The sequence below is a fragment of the Artemia franciscana genome, chromosome 13, assembly GCF_032884065.1.
Source record: "Artemia franciscana chromosome 13, ASM3288406v1, whole genome shotgun sequence".
Taxonomy (NCBI): domain Eukaryota; kingdom Metazoa; phylum Arthropoda; class Branchiopoda; order Anostraca; family Artemiidae; genus Artemia; species Artemia franciscana.
In genome coordinates this window covers 37313848-37329669 of record NC_088875.1, presented here as the reverse complement: position 1 = coordinate 37329669, position 15822 = coordinate 37313848, and the positions used below count along the sequence as shown (strand labels likewise).

The 15822-nt window shown below is 34.4% G+C and overlaps 1 long non-coding RNA gene across 3 annotated transcripts in view; it reads right to left on the bottom strand.

Annotated features, from left to right (window-relative positions):
- Positions 1 to 8937: 8937 nt before the first annotated feature.
- Positions 8938 to 15822, bottom strand: part of LOC136034888 (uncharacterized) — a 48953-nt gene continuing 42068 nt past the window's right edge. For all 3 annotated transcript variants that reach the window (XR_010619273.1, XR_010619276.1, XR_010619277.1), the window contains exon 6: positions 8938 to 12919. This is a non-coding gene — a long non-coding RNA (uncharacterized LOC136034888). The remainder of the gene's footprint in view (positions 12920 to 15822) is intronic.

The window sequence follows — 15822 nt, the reverse complement described above, 5'->3', positions numbered from 1 at the left end:
CATTAATGAACAATATGAAACTTTCAAAAATAAATTTCAAAATAAACTATAATAAAATGGGAGATCAGTCTGAATGATAAGGGCATCATTCTATGAAAGGAATGGGGAAATGTGATATACAGCCGTATAATTCCCTCCAAAATCCATAAAGACTCTGAAAACTGTTACTTTTGCAACCCGATTTCGAAATAGTGAAAAACTATTCTATCATGATGTATTCAATGCACTAGCAAACAAATATGAGAAAAAACTAGCTTTTAGATACAACCAACTTTTTGTGACATAAGTCGTGACTTGCATAAATTTGAATGCAATTCATAAGAAAGTAACATCTTATCTAGAAAAAAAGAACTAAGTCGTGACTTACGGCAAATATTAATTGCGTAAATTTGAATATATTCTAATATATGCCCTGTCAATTCTGTAAGAAAACAACATCTTATTAAGATGAAAAAAGATCAGTGATATTGCGAAGTCGTGATATACTTATTTAGACAGAGGTCAAATAGAGCATAAATACAGAATATATAGGTGAGGAAAGAAGGCTTTTGTACCCAGTCAAGTTTTAGCTTTGAGAGGATTTGAAAGTGGCATAGATATATCTTTAAACCTCAGTTTATGCTTTTCGTTTCTTTGTCTGAATACTCAATCTATTGAAGTGCATTTATCAGACAATTTGTATGTAAGTACCGAAATAAACTTATCGTTTATTATATTGTCTTTGCTTATGCTTTCAGATAACATGTGTATTTCTTGTGATTCGAGGATCACTCTACAGGAAATCTATGTGATAAAGGTAACATAATAAAACCTATCCGTCTCTAATAAGATTCTCTAGTCATAAATAATGGACGCCATTCACTAGCTAGACCGCCACAACATACACTTAGTCATCATAATTAAACCTCTGCAATAATCCCCTTCCACAATAAGCACCCCGTAATACTCACCCCCTCTCCCCCCCCCGTAAATGTCAAATTGCAAAATATTTAAAAAAAATTCAGGAGTCTCAAAATTAAAAAAAAATGCCCGTGATTCGGGGAATTTATTCTGCAAAATTTGCAAAACAATCAGAAAGGGCTAATTTTACAAAAAGGCATAGATGCCCAAGCCAGAGAAAAGATTGTTTGATTATAGAAATAATAGTATAAGTAATTGTTGTCTTAAAAATAAACGATTAGACGTGAATCGAGTTTTAAATAATAAAATCCTTCTGACCAAGGCATTGGGCCATTGAGTCAAAGGCCGTGTAAGTGCCATTTTACCCAAGAAATAAAAAGTTTCAACCAAGAAGAACTCAAATTTAAGGAGACTGTCGAGGTGTTCACACAGCAGAATCTTAACTGAATATGCTGATAGATTGGCAAGTGGTTCGCACACAGCTGTATCAGAAAAAAAATTCTTTTGGTGCATTAATTGTAATCGGATTTTTTTTTTTTTTTTAAGTGCATTGCTCAAAATCTGGCAGCTGTGGATAGCAAAGCTTAAGAATCCGATAACTAAGCAATCAGTGTTCATGAGGTTGTAAACCCTTATTAAATTAAAGAAAATCAGCTGGTCCAAGTCGTTGACACTAATGTGTTGATTGTTGATTTTGAAAAACTTCTAAAAATGGCTGAGGATTGGGATTTGTCTATATTTATTCCGTGGAATATTCTTCTTGAGCTTGAATGTTCAAAGGTATCAAATTTCAACAAGTGCAAAAAAAAAGTACAAAAATTGTTCAGCAGTCTCAAAGTTACAAAATATGCTCGCCATTTCGGGGAATTTATTATGCACGTTTTGCAAAACAATCAGACGGGTAATTTGGCAAATAGACATAGATGCACAAGCCGTACCCAAATTGCTTGATTCTAGAAATAATAGCAAAATTAATTGTTGGCTTAGTTGTTAAACAGAAAAGATTAGACGTGTATCAGGTTTCAAATGACAAAATCCTTCCGACAGAGGCTATGGTCCATTCAGTTGAAGGTTTTGCAAATGACAAAATTACCCAGAAAAAAAAGTTTGAAAGAAAAAGAGACTCAAATTTAAAGAGACTGCCGAGTGGTTCGCCCAGCAATATCTTTTCCGAACATGAAGATAGATTGTCAGGTTGTTTGCGCAGAGGAATATTAGAAAAAAAACTATTCTTTTGGTACATTATTTTGTTATAAGAATTCCTCTTTAAAGAAAAAGTGCATTACTCAGGTAAAGGCAGCTACAGATAGCAAAGATTAAAAATCAGATAAGCAAGGGATCAGTGTTCAAGAGGCTGAAATCACTTATGAAATTAATGAAAATCAGCTGGTCCTTGTCGTTGACAGTAATGTGTTTATTTTTGATTTTTGAAAAACTTCTAAAAATGGCTGAGGATTGGGATTTGGCTATATTTATTACGTGGTACATTTCTCTTGAGCTTGATAGCTCAAAGGTATCACATTGCAAAAAGTGCAAAACAAGTAAAGAAATTTTTCAGTGGTCTCAACATTACAAAAAAGGCTACTGATTTCGGGAAATTTATTCTGCAAGTTTTGCATAACGATCAGACATGGCTAATTTAAACCTAAATAAACAATCAAAATGAAGAAAAGGAACCAGAAGCAAAACATTTCAAAGTACGATTTTTTGTTCCACCCATAAATGTAATCCCAGCAATATTAATGATTACACTTCCTAATTTTGCATATGAAAGGCTGGTTCAAACAGGTAATGGCTGCTATTTTGTTGCCACTGGCTTACCAGTCTATTTAACTCATATCTGTTGGAAAACAATTCCTGATTAGATTTAGAATTCTATTGAACATGGCTACAAATGGTTCGCTGATTGGCTACAGAAAAAATTGACTGATAAACTAGCTGATAACGGAGTAAACAATATACTTTTGGAAATCAGCATTTGTATTTGTTGAATTTTACAGTAGTATCTTTCCTGCTAAAAATTAACTGATAATCTTACTTTGCGGAAGAAACTGGGAGTGGTCCTAGGGCTTAATTTTGCATTACTTTAGTAATTCCTTGAAAGCCATTTACAATGTTTGACGGACTATTTTCAATTCTCAAACTATAAAACTGAAGTTTGAATTTGATTCATAGCTGGACTTTTGCAATAGTACTGCACGAACTGATCTGCTTTGGAATAATGTAAAATCAATAATTGTTACCACACTAATATTTAAATACGGAAATAAAATCCTACTGTATCTAGTACGGTAATAAATCAATTTCTCAATGATGTCAGGAATGTCAGGAAATTAATCTCAAGCCATGAAAATAATTCAAAAAACAATAATAATATATAACATGTTGTACTATGAAAACACGTGCTATTAGTAGTCTGGCCACGTAAATTGTCATGTAAATTAATGAAATCAGATTCCCTATGAAAGAAAAAGGGTGCAAAATTAAGTGTGGAGTAATTTTATAGGCTAAGTCGTATCTTTCGGAAAAAACATGAGTTGACCTATGAGCTTGTGTTTGAGGCTCTTTGTTCGTAAAGTCGCATTCTGAAAGCTAAGATTTGCTTCAGAACCATGAAGTCTAATTTTTAGCTCTCAGCTATGAACGCTGCAAGAAAGTACTTTGACGGGGTACAATAGAATGGGTGTAATATTCTTCAATGTTTGTACAGAAAAGGGCAAGCTCTTGGCCACGTATCGCTGTATCGATCCGAAAATCAATAAGGGCTAGAGTTGTGAGTATATGTCAGAAAAGTTGCAGCCCTCGCAAATATCCTAGTAGTGGAAGTAGGGGATGCATGACTTGACGTCATTGAGCAAGCCCCAGAATCATCCGTCCACTTTAAAACTATTTTGTCAAGCAGTGGCAAGAGAATGATAAGTGCCTGGCACTGCAGTGATGCACCACCGTCTAACCAATTATATAGCCAAATGTAACCCAACCGTTTATAAACAGCTCATGTTCTTCAAAGAGGAAGAGAAAGCTGCGTACTCAACACTTCTGTGTACTGAGACGGCCAACCATGCTCCAAAACGTTACAAAGTGTATAGAGAACTGGACGAGAGGCTACTGAAAGTTAAAACTACGCATCGATAAGGAAAATCTTAAAGAGAAGTATTTCTGTGGGAGATTTCTCACCTTTTGAAATTTGAGGTTTGGGGGCCTTGAGTTCTTGAAGTTGTAGAGTTTCTTGAGTAGAACTTGAAATAAATGATTATTTGAACCATTCGATTAAGTCTTCGTATTATCTAGAATTAACGTAGAGTTAGCGTTGGTGACGGTAAACACCCTCTTCGCATTTAAGGATTTAGATCTGGAATAACATGAACCAGCTAATTGTGCTACCTGCACTAATGAGTTGGCGGGAAACATAGTGAGGTGATCAACCTACCAAAATATTTGACCCTTTCGTCTTACTGAACTAACTCTCTTGATGATGCGAGATTTCCCCAGTGGCTAAAAACATACGGTGGCGGAAAACCGTGGTGGCATTAAAACACCCACTAATGTCTGGCCACGTAAATTGTCATATAAATTATAGACATCAGATTCTCTATGAAAGTAAAACGGTGCAATAAATTATAGCCCTAATAAGTTGGTGGAAATATTCAAAAAACACGTTATAGGGTCATTCCATGTCAAATCACCCCGTAAATAATTAATTTGAAACCCACCTCTTTAGATTTTGATGAGACTTGGCACAATTGTTGCATTTGCTATCCTATTGATAAATACCAAATTTTATTTCTCTATCTCTTATAGTTTTTTTTCTACGAATTTTTTAATTTTCTTAATTTAACACAATTTTAGGCCTCGGATTTTGCGTCTAGAAATGTAACTTGTAGCTTAGAAAATTAATATCTTGAAAACTATTTGAGATATCACCATGAAACGTTGCACAATATTCAATTAATATATTTAAAATAAAGAAAAAATACATTCACCAGCCTATCTCAACTCCGAAATATAATAAAAATATTATAATCAGAATTTTTTTTATATGTAAAATATTGTCAGGATTTACTAAAATTGCAATATCTCAGGTCTCAGACCTGGTAGAGTGTTCTTTTTTTTTTTTTTATATATACTCCTAGATACATAGGCTAACAGATTAACAAAAAAGATGCATGGCTTTTTCACATGTTTGACTGATATTCAACATTATTTATGAGTAACAAAATTAAAGACCAACTAAAAGAATACACAATTTGAAACATTTTGTTTGAAAGTAAATTAAAGTTTAATTTTAACTTCTCTTGTATTAAGTTGTTATCAGAATAAAAATACTCAATTAAACAGGGTGCTCAAATCACTTTGAATTTAAAAGTATTTACAAAACCTTTATGAAGATAAATTGTAAATTATTTACTACTGATCATGTTTGTATCAACTATGAAGTGTTTAAAATTTTATATATCCACTTATTTGTTATAATTATTTCTAAAATCAATTAATTATTGATAGAGCAAGGAGTGAAGCCCTTTAGTGCAAACTTCTTGTGCAGTGATTGTGACTTTTAATTTTATTAAGTGAAAAGTGAAACATAACAGTTACAGCATATAACTGTGATTTCCATTAAATGTTTTTTAATAGAACTATTTAGTTTTGAAGTAAAGATGCATCTTTTAATTTTGGAAATCAACAAGAGTCAATTTTCTCTGACTCGGTGATTGCGTAAAACTAAGTGAATAGGCTAGTTACAGGTTGTACCTATTTTCTTCTTGGACTTTAAAATGGGGTAAGTGGAAATAAAAAAGACAAATCCTGAAGCTTCTAGTATTGGACTATTTAAACAATCAGACTGTTTAAGACATCTTATACACCTTCCAAAAAATTACAATCTGTATCAGAATTAACCGAGGAAGAAAAAGAGTTAATTCAACTTAGTACTCGAATCGATTTAATTGAATTTAAAAATGTTTGTTCCCATCACAGCTACTACTTTCTCAATGTGACTATTAAGGGTGAAAAATATCAAACAGTATGCATAGATCCATTAAAAAAACACAAGAAGCCAATAAAAAGTCACTAAGAAGTGTATCTTTAAGTTTTCAAAACAATTGTGTGACAAAAAAAATATTTTAGATCAAGGTCCCAGTGATAACCGGTCGACCTTGCGGACCTGGTTACCAGATCTACTTAGAGCTATAAGACCTACAAATTCAAATTGTTGTCAAATTAACGCATGGCCAGACAAATTGGTGGCGCTTCTCATTTTCATGACAATTGTTCAAATTTTTATTATGTATTTTACCGGGTTATTTACGGGTTATTTACCATTTTAAGGATGTTTGTTGATATTCTTTTTTTTGTTTTTTTTTTTTTTTAATTTTCCTTCATGTCAAAACTCCTGTGAATGAAAAACTAAAATCACTGAAAGTGAATCTGATGCCGAACTAATGATTGAATTGGATTCATTTGATTCTAGAAATGTCTCCTTTTCACAAACAAATGCAGCCTTAGATGATTTGGGTTTAACTCCAATTAAACTTCATAATTTGTCACCATGTAGTAAGGGACCGCATTACAAAAGAAAAGTTGAAAAAGTAACAAAACAAGTAAAGAAAAAATCTCCAAAACTCTAGATTATGACATTGAAATGTCAGAAGACGAAAAAGAAGACAAAAGAAATTCTTATCAAAAAAGAAAAACTTATGTCTGTTGGGAGATCCCAAAAAGTTCAGATTCTGACTTTGGTGCCAGAATCTTGGAGCCAGAAAAAAGTTGCTACAGAATTTCAGGTGACCGAATATATGGTAAAACAAGCAAGAAAACTTAAAGGAGAGAAAGGTATCCAAGCTATCCCTGACCCTAAAAAAGGTAACACACTCTCAGAAAACACAGTTAAACTTGTGACAGACTTTTACCAAAGTGATGAGAATTCAAGAGTTTTACCCAGAGCAAAAGATAAAATGAGCATTAAAAAATATTTATATGCAAAAAAGACTTATTCTCAGTGATTTGAGAGAGCTTTACTCTTGTTTTAAATGCGGATGCCCCTACTTGAAAATAGGATTCTCGAAATTTTTCAGCATAAGACCAAAGTGGCGTGTCCTTGCTGGGTCAGCAGATACCCATACAGTATGTGTATGCAGCATACACCAGAATGTAAAATTTTTACTAGATGCTGTAAAAATTGAAGAAAGTTACAAAGATTTGATCAAGATGTTGGTTTGTAATGTTGAAAACAATGAGTGTATGCTACGCCACTGTGACAACTGTCTGTCTTATGATGCCCTGATTGAATACTTAACTGCAAAATTGAGCGAAGATTATGATTTAGAAGAAGAAATAATTATAAGCCAATGCTTTAATACTGACAGGACAGAAATGGTTAAGCAATCAATCAGCGTTGAAAGCTGTATTTCTTCACTGAGCAAATCTGTAGAAAACCTAATCCCACATTCATATATTACAAAATCACAGTCTAAAACTTTCAAAAAACTGAAAGAAGATACGCCTTTGAATACAGCAATTGTAGTAATGGATTTCAGAGAAAATTATTCTTACACCATTCAAAGTGAAATCCTAAGTTATCACTGGAACAGAGGTGGATGCACAATTCATCCAGTTGGACTCTACTAGAAAAAGGATGATGGAGTTTTTATTTCTAACCATTGTTTCATAAGTGATGATTTACAACATGACACTTCTTTTGTGAATTATGTACAAAAAGAAATTTCAGAATGGCTGAAAGAAAATCATCCCAAAATAAACCAAGTTCATTATTTCACTGACGGCTTTGCTGGTCAATACAAAAATAGAAATAGTTTCAAAAACCTAACCAACCATCATGAAGACTTTGGAATGAAAGCCGAGCGTTCATTCTTTGCAACAAGCCACGGGAAATCAATATGTGATGGCTTGGGAGGAACTGTTAAGAGAATTTTGCGAAAAGCCAGCCTTCAACTTTCAGATGAAAATCAAATCAAGACATCAACTGCAGTTTATGACTTCTGTAAAGTCAACATTGAAAAAGTAAACTTTCACTTTATTGACAAAAAAAAAAATGCTGAAGCTTTCAGATTGGAGTTAGCATCATGATTTTTAATCACCAAGACTATTCCTGGTACTAGAAGTGTCCATTATTTCAAACCACTAAATACAAATGAAATTGAAATAAGGAGGACTACTGATAGTCCTAATCCTACTCTAATGTTCTCTTTTGATTCTGCTATGGATTGGGTCTGCATTCAACCATCTTTAAACGACTCTGTTGCTGCAAACTACAATGGAAAGTGGTACTTTGGACTCGTTAAAACTGTGTTTCATAAAGAAGAAAATGCTGAAATTCTTTTTCTTCACCCTCCAGGACCTGCTGCCAGCTTTTACTGCCCTCAAAGAGAAGACTTGTGCATAATACCTTTGGAGCACATTATAGTACAGTTAATGCACTGCAATCAAGTAGCACTGGCAGAATGTGCTACTTCAAAAAAGAGTGTATCAGAAAAACAGAAGTGTTGGAGGAAGTGGAAAAAATATAACAAGCAGAACTAATAATTGCTGTAAAAGATATTGAATCTTAGACTTCAGTTTTTATTTTATTTCACATTTATTAAATGTAAGTAAACCGTAATATTTATAATTTCTTAATAATATTCTACTTTTTGGAATATTAACTAAACATGTGAAAAAGCCATACATCTTTTTTTTTATCTGTTAGCCTATGTATCTAGGAGTATTTAAAAAAAAATGAACACTCTACCAGGTCTGAGACCTGAGATATTGCAATTTTAGTAAATCCCAAAAAAGGTTTACAAATAAAAAAAAATTCTGATTATAATATTCTTATTATTTGTTGGAGTTCAGGTAGGTTAGTGAATGTATTTTTTCTTTATTTTAAATACATTAATTAAATATTGTGCAAAGTTTCATGGTGATATCTCAAATAGTTTTCAAAATATTAATTTTTTAAGATACAAGCTACATTGCAAGACGCAAAGTCTGAGGCCTAAAATCACATTAAATTAAGAAAACTAAAAAACTTGTAGAAAAAAAACTATAAGAGATAGAGAAATAAAATTTGGTATTTATCAATAGGATAGCAAATGCAACAATTGTGCCAAGTTTCATCAAAATCTAAAAAGGTGGGTGTCATGACCTGGTTGACTTGACATGGAATGACCCAATAACCTATTAGTAAAATAGCAAATTTTAATCCAAATGCAGCCCCAAATAAGTGTAAAAACCGTAAATATATGTAAACAGTAAAAAGAAACCTTATTATCCTTATAATTAATGTCACATCTAAAGAAAAAAAAAATTATTAGCTCAATCGTAGTATAAAACCTTAGTATTCCAATAATAGTTCTAAAAACGCATCAATTGAAAATTGACTCCACTTTTACGACCTAAATTAATATTCCTAGAGCAAATGTAAACCGTGTAACGAGACGTCTTCGCTTATTTTCTGAGATGGGTACACAAATATGAACTAGGCAGATGTGAAGTGGAAGCCATGGATAAATTGCTGAGGATCTGGAAGATAAAGCTAGACGGCATAATAGTAAAATATCATACAGGCATGTTAATAAATTGAAAGGGAGTAGTCAATCCGGACTAGTCCAAATTAAAGATAGGAATGGGGCCACAATTAATGATAAGGAGAAAGTTAAACAAAGATGCGTGGAACATTTTGAGAGTGTGCTAAACCGAGATACAGTTGCAGGAAAAGATCTAGATGAAAACAGAAAGTTTGTGATACCTTAGATGTGAAGGAAGATTTGTTTAGTGAGGAAGAATTAGCGACAGTACTAAAAGAATTAATAAATAATAAGGCTCCAAGTGCTGATAGTGTGATAAATGAGTTTCTCAAATATGGTGGCTCTGAGGTTAGGAATAAGCTACCGAAGATTATGAATATGATTTTTGAAAAAGAGAAAGTACCTAATGATTTTAGGAAAACCTTAATTAAACCACTGTATAAGAAAGGTGACAAGAGTGAGTGTCGTAATTATCGGGGCATTAGTCTGGTCTCTGTAGGTACAAATTACTTAGTAATATGATGCTTTTTAGACTGAGATGCTAAAGACAAAGTTATAAAGGAAGAACAGTGCGGTTTTAGAAAAGACAGAGGATGTGTCGACCAGGTTTTCACTCTTAGATTAATAATTGAGAAATCCCTTCGTTATTAAACACCTTTGGTCCTCAGTTTTTTCGATTATGAGCAAGCTTCCGATTCTGTTGATAGAAGAGCGTTTGTAAAGGTCTTATCCATATATGGTATACCAGAAAAATACATTAAAGTAATTTGTGCTATGTACGAGAATAATACTGCTGCGATTAAGGTAGGAAATGAGGTTAGCAGCTTCTTTTGTGTTAAATCAGGACTTAAGCAGGGCTGTGTTCTATACCCCTTTATATAGATAATTTTGATGGACTTCGTCTTAAGGAGCACATGAAAGGCAATTGGAGACCATGGAATCAAATGGGGAGGAAAATCCTCCTGGACTTGGATTATGCTGATGAGTTAAGCATATTAGATGAAAGTGTCAGCAAAATGAATAAAAATTTTAGAGGTTTTGCGAGTTCAGGGTGCTAGAATAGGCTTGAAAATTAATGTGAAGAAGACTAAATCACTAAGGCTAGGAATAAGTGAAGATGAAAAGGTAACGTTGGGTAACGAAAAGATTGATCAGGTTGGCAGCTTCACTTACCTTGGTAGCATTATTAGTAGTAACGGTGGGAGCAGGGGAGATGTTAAAAGTAGAATAGGCAAGGCTCAGGGTGTTTTTTTACAGTTAAAAAAAGTTTGGAAGAATAGGAAGATAAGTATGCAAACCAAGATTAGAATATTGGAAGCTACAGTGATGGCAGTGGTTAAATATTGCTCTGAAGCATGGGCGCTCAGAAAAGCAGATGAAAATTTACTAGATGTTTTCCAGAGAAATTGCCTACGCATTGCTCTGGGTACCCGGCTGACTGACCGTATTTCAAACAGTAGGTTGTACAAAAATGTGGTTCAATCCCGTTTTCTAGGGCTATTACTAGATGTTTTCCAGAGAAATCTCCTACGGATTGTTCTGGGTACCCGGCTGACTGACCGTATTTCAAACAGTAGGTTGTACGAAAAACGTGGTTCAATCCCGCATTCTACGGCTATTATGAAAGAAAGGTTGAGATGGCTAGGCCACTTTCTACGGATGAAGGATGACAGATTACCGAAGATTGTCCTTTTTGGGCAACCGTCTGGGGCTAGACGGAAAGCAGGTCGTCCTTGTCTCGGTTGGGAGGATGTCATAAATAACGATTTAAAGGAAATGGGAAATTCCAAGGAGGGTGTAAAGAGGGAGGCTTTCAATAGATTAGGTTGGAGGAAGAGCGTGCGTAGCTGTGTTGGCCTCAGGCGGCTTGGTGCTGCAGTGAGTTATTAGTAGTAGTAGTAGTAGTAGTAGCATAATGAAAGAAAGGTTGAGATGGCTAGGGCACGTTCTACGGATGAAGGATGACAGATTGCTGAAGATTGTCCTTTTTGGCCAACCGTCTGGGGCTACACGGAAAGCATGTCGTCCTTGTCTGCGTTGGGAGGATGTCCTAAATAAAGATTTAAAGGGAATGTAAACATCCTGGGAGGGTGTAAGGAGGGAGGCCTTGAATAGATTAGGTTGGAGGAGGAGCGTGCGTAGCTGTGTTGGCCTTAGGCGGCTTGGTGCTAAAGTGAGTTATTAGTAGTAGTAGTACTTCACAAAATACGACAAATAAGTCACCATTCTAATTAACCCTTTTGCATTCTTTCGTGCGCATAAAATTTCAGACCAAATACTCATAGGTGGATTACTTAAGCAAAATAAAACAAGATAACCTTGCAATAAAACCATTTAATAAATTAACAAAGAGTAATGAATGCTATTTTTCTTAAAAGAATACAAAAACAGAAAGGAGAAAAACTTACTAATACGCACATTAGGTCAGAATTTTTCAAACAGTACAATAGATTAAATAAATCGTATCAAACAATGTCGTTAAACATAGTAATACAATGTATCCTTTTGGCCTAAATTGTGCCATATATACTTATTGACAAAGTCTTAGAACCAGTTTAAATTCATTCCATATTCATCGACCGTAATAATTTTGAATGTCACGAGACTGGCTGTTAAGAAGAAAAAAAAGAAAAACAGATACCAACTGAAATTGAAAGCTAAGAAAATGACTATAAAATACTACATCAATTAATATTAAATTAGGGCCAAACACGGAATAGAATAGGCTATCCCAAGACAATCTCTTTACCTTATATTCTACAGAATACTAGACTTACTAATTTAATTAGGGTCAATGAAAACTTTGAACAAACAGGAATTATTCCGTATATGAGCGGCGCTCCCCCCTCCTAAATTCCCCATCTTTTGTTGAAGAATCCTTGAATCAATTTTTCCGCATGGTCAACGATCTTTTTTACAATGATAGCTAAAAACTTTTGCTTAAACTCTTCAACAAAAATGCGCTTTTCCTTTTAAGATTGTGGATCTCAACAAAATCTGTTGCCAGCATATACCTCGGGTGTTAACTTAAGGTCTCCCCCCCCCAGCAGACTATACTTTAAATTATGAAATTTTTAATGAAACTTATATTAAAAAATAAATAACCAGTTACCTTCATATTTCCTCAGTTTCTCTACCCCAAAGAAACAGTTTTTTTTTAATAAAAGTAAAATTTTAACCTCCAGAGTAAATTCTGCCAGGGAAGAGACAAAATAGAAATTTAATCAAGAGTCTACAATTACGTTTTCCTCATATCTAGTATTTCCCAAGAAACATGTTAGGTTTTTTACCAATTCATGAAACAAATTAAAATAAAATTAACATGAATTAAATCATTTTATCTAACAAAGCTAAATTCATTTTAATAAAATTAAATAAAATTTAGAAATAAGTAAATTGGAAAGTAGAACAAACCTGTTCATCTGTTAACGGCAAATAATAAAGTAAGGGTTTTGTTTTTACCTTCCGGAAAAGTATGCCAAGCATCCCACCACCTCCTAAAAAATAACAAAAAAAAAACACTTTTTTTATTTAACAGATATGTTTGCTTCTCATTGATGAAGAAAATGAGAACAAGTTCTGAAAAATACAAAAATTACAGCTCTAAAATGTAAACATAACATATTTTCCAAAAAGAATCACAAAAAATTTTATTTTTCTTTTAAACTTTTTTTTTCTATTTAAATTATTTGACAAGTATGCTTGCTTCTCTGTAGCAAAGGAAATGAGACCCAGCTCAAAGGCTGTATCTGAGGGGAGGGGGTCTGGGGTTTAACCCCCACCCCTTAATGTATTTTGACTCGTAAAAATGTAACAAAAATTAATATAAACAAACTTTGATGTATTTTTAAGTCTTTTTAGTACCTCCCCAAAAAAAAATTCATTTGTGACCTGCCCCCCCCCCAAAAAAAAATTGCGGATAAGATCCTGCCAACCTCTATAGCTTAGTGTCGGCACGTCCCAGGTCGGGCACGTCCCAGGAAAGAAAAAAGGCTGTTTGCACATAATAGTCCCTCTGGATACCGCGCAAGCTTGCAATAGAAAAGATGAGACCCAATTTCAGGATGGGACGGAACTATTTTTTAAAGGCTCACTTAGATCTTAAAAGTCATTTAGATCTTGTCACAGTAATATGGTAATTTGATGCCATATAAATGAATATCTGCCTTGAGGCAAGTCAAAAATAATGTTGGACCATAAGTTTCCCTTTTTGAACAGCGCCATTTAACAAATTATCATATTTAGTTAAAAAAAATATATATAAATAAGACTGTTATGGGCTCAATTCAGTGGGGGTTCTTGATTTAGCATATACACCACCACTCCCTCCCCCAACTGTCTTCCAGAAATTTTAGGCCGTTCTTATAAAAAATTTCAATTTTTAACAAAATTTTCCATTGATTTCAATCTCACTTTTCTTAACTAAGCTTGCTTCTAGTTCTTTAATTCCGTCCACTTACTTTTAGCTTAAAAGTTAATTCCTTAAAGAATTCTAAAATATTTAAATTCCTTAAATTCTGTCTATTTCAATTTTATTTTCAAGAAATCGTGATGATATAGAAAAAACAAACATTTCGAAGTCATTTTACTGTTACGTACAGCCAACTGCACCCTCTACTTTAATGAAAATAAAATTCCAGATTACAAAATGATTATAAACGCTAAATTATTTATTTGAAATGTTGCACCCCCAAACTTTCTGAGACCGGGCAAAGTGCCCCTTCTGCCCCCCCCCAAAAAAAATGCATCTGGTTTGATTCCTTCTATAGCTATTTTTATGAAGTTTTTCGTAAAATATTATTTTTTACATTTCCTAATTGCAAACAACTAAGACAAGGGAGAGCTCCTGGCGTGGTTAACTCGTCAATCGTTTGCAAATTGGATTTTTCATTAAAAAATATGTTTTTATATTGGTATTACATTACATGGAGGTATATTTGGAGTATGATCGGTGGAGTATATTTTCAATTAATTTGATTAAAAACATAAGGATTGAGAAACGCATATTTTTTTTTTTTATTCGAATGGTTTAGCTATAGGTCTGTGATGTAAGGCCTGAGGGTGTGTTTGCCTCCGAGTGAAATGGGACATATTTAGGATTATCAAAAGGCTATCTGAAAAATTACTAACTTTTGGCTGGTGGATTCACTGTCCAAAATTAATTTTAGGGTCCACCGCTCCTCCCCCTTCAATTATTGTAGTTTACATTAAATATGTTTTATTTTTTAGCAATTCACCATCTTGTCCTAGCCTATTCTCAGATGTCTAGCCCCCCCCCCGGCAGACGGGTTAGTAGAAATATTCTAAGAATGTAGCCTTTGTGCATCTAAAGGGCATGCCTAAGCGGCTCAAGTGAGGCCTATCACTACCACTACTACCACTAAAGATTGACCTGAAGAACAAGAGCTAAGAGCTCATATGGCACTTGTGACGAGGCGAGAAGAGCTAAGAGCCAAGAGATCATATGGTATGAGCTCTAACAAAATTCTATGAATCAATAAATTGATTTAAAAAGGAAAATAAGAGGCTTAATACCGGTCAGGATTTAAAATAAGACCTGAGTCACGATGTCCTTCTAAATATCAAAATTCATTAAGATCCGATCACCCACTCGTAAGTTATAAATGCCCCATTTTTTCTAATTTTTCCTCTCCCTTTAGCCCCCCAGATGGTCGAATCTGGGAAAACGACTTTATCAAGTCAAATTGTGCACCTCCCTGACACGCCTACCGATTTCCATCGTCCTAGCACGTCCAGAAGCACCAAACTCGCCAGGTCACTGAACCCCTCCCCCCAACTCCTCCAAAGAGAGCGAATCCAGTACGATTCTGTCAATCACGTATCAAGGACATTTGTTTATTCTATCCACCAAGCTTCATCCCGATTCCTCCGCTCCAAGTGTTTTTCCAAGATTTCCCCTCCAATTCCCCCCCCCCCCAATGTCAAAAGTTCTGGTCGGGGTTTGAAATAAGAGCTCTGAGACATGAATTCCTTCTAAAAATCAAGTTTCATTCTATTCGTAAGATGAAAATACCCCAATTTTCACATTTTCCAAGAATTCCGGTTTCCCCCTCCAACTGCCCCCAATGTCACAGGATCTGGTCGGAATTTAAAATTAGAACTTTAAAACACAAGATCCTTCTAAATATCAAATTTCATTAAGGTCTGGTCACCCTTTTGTAAATTACAAATACCTCAATTTTCCAAATTACCCCCCCCCCTCCCCCAATTTCACCAAAGAGAGCAGATCCGGTCCGGTTATGTCAGTCACGTATCTTTTACAGGTCTCTATTCTTCCCATCCAGTTTCATCCAGATCTCACCGCTTTAAGTATTTTCTAAGATTTCCGGTCCCCCCCCGACTGCCCCCTCCCCCCCAATTACGCTTGATCCGGTTGAGA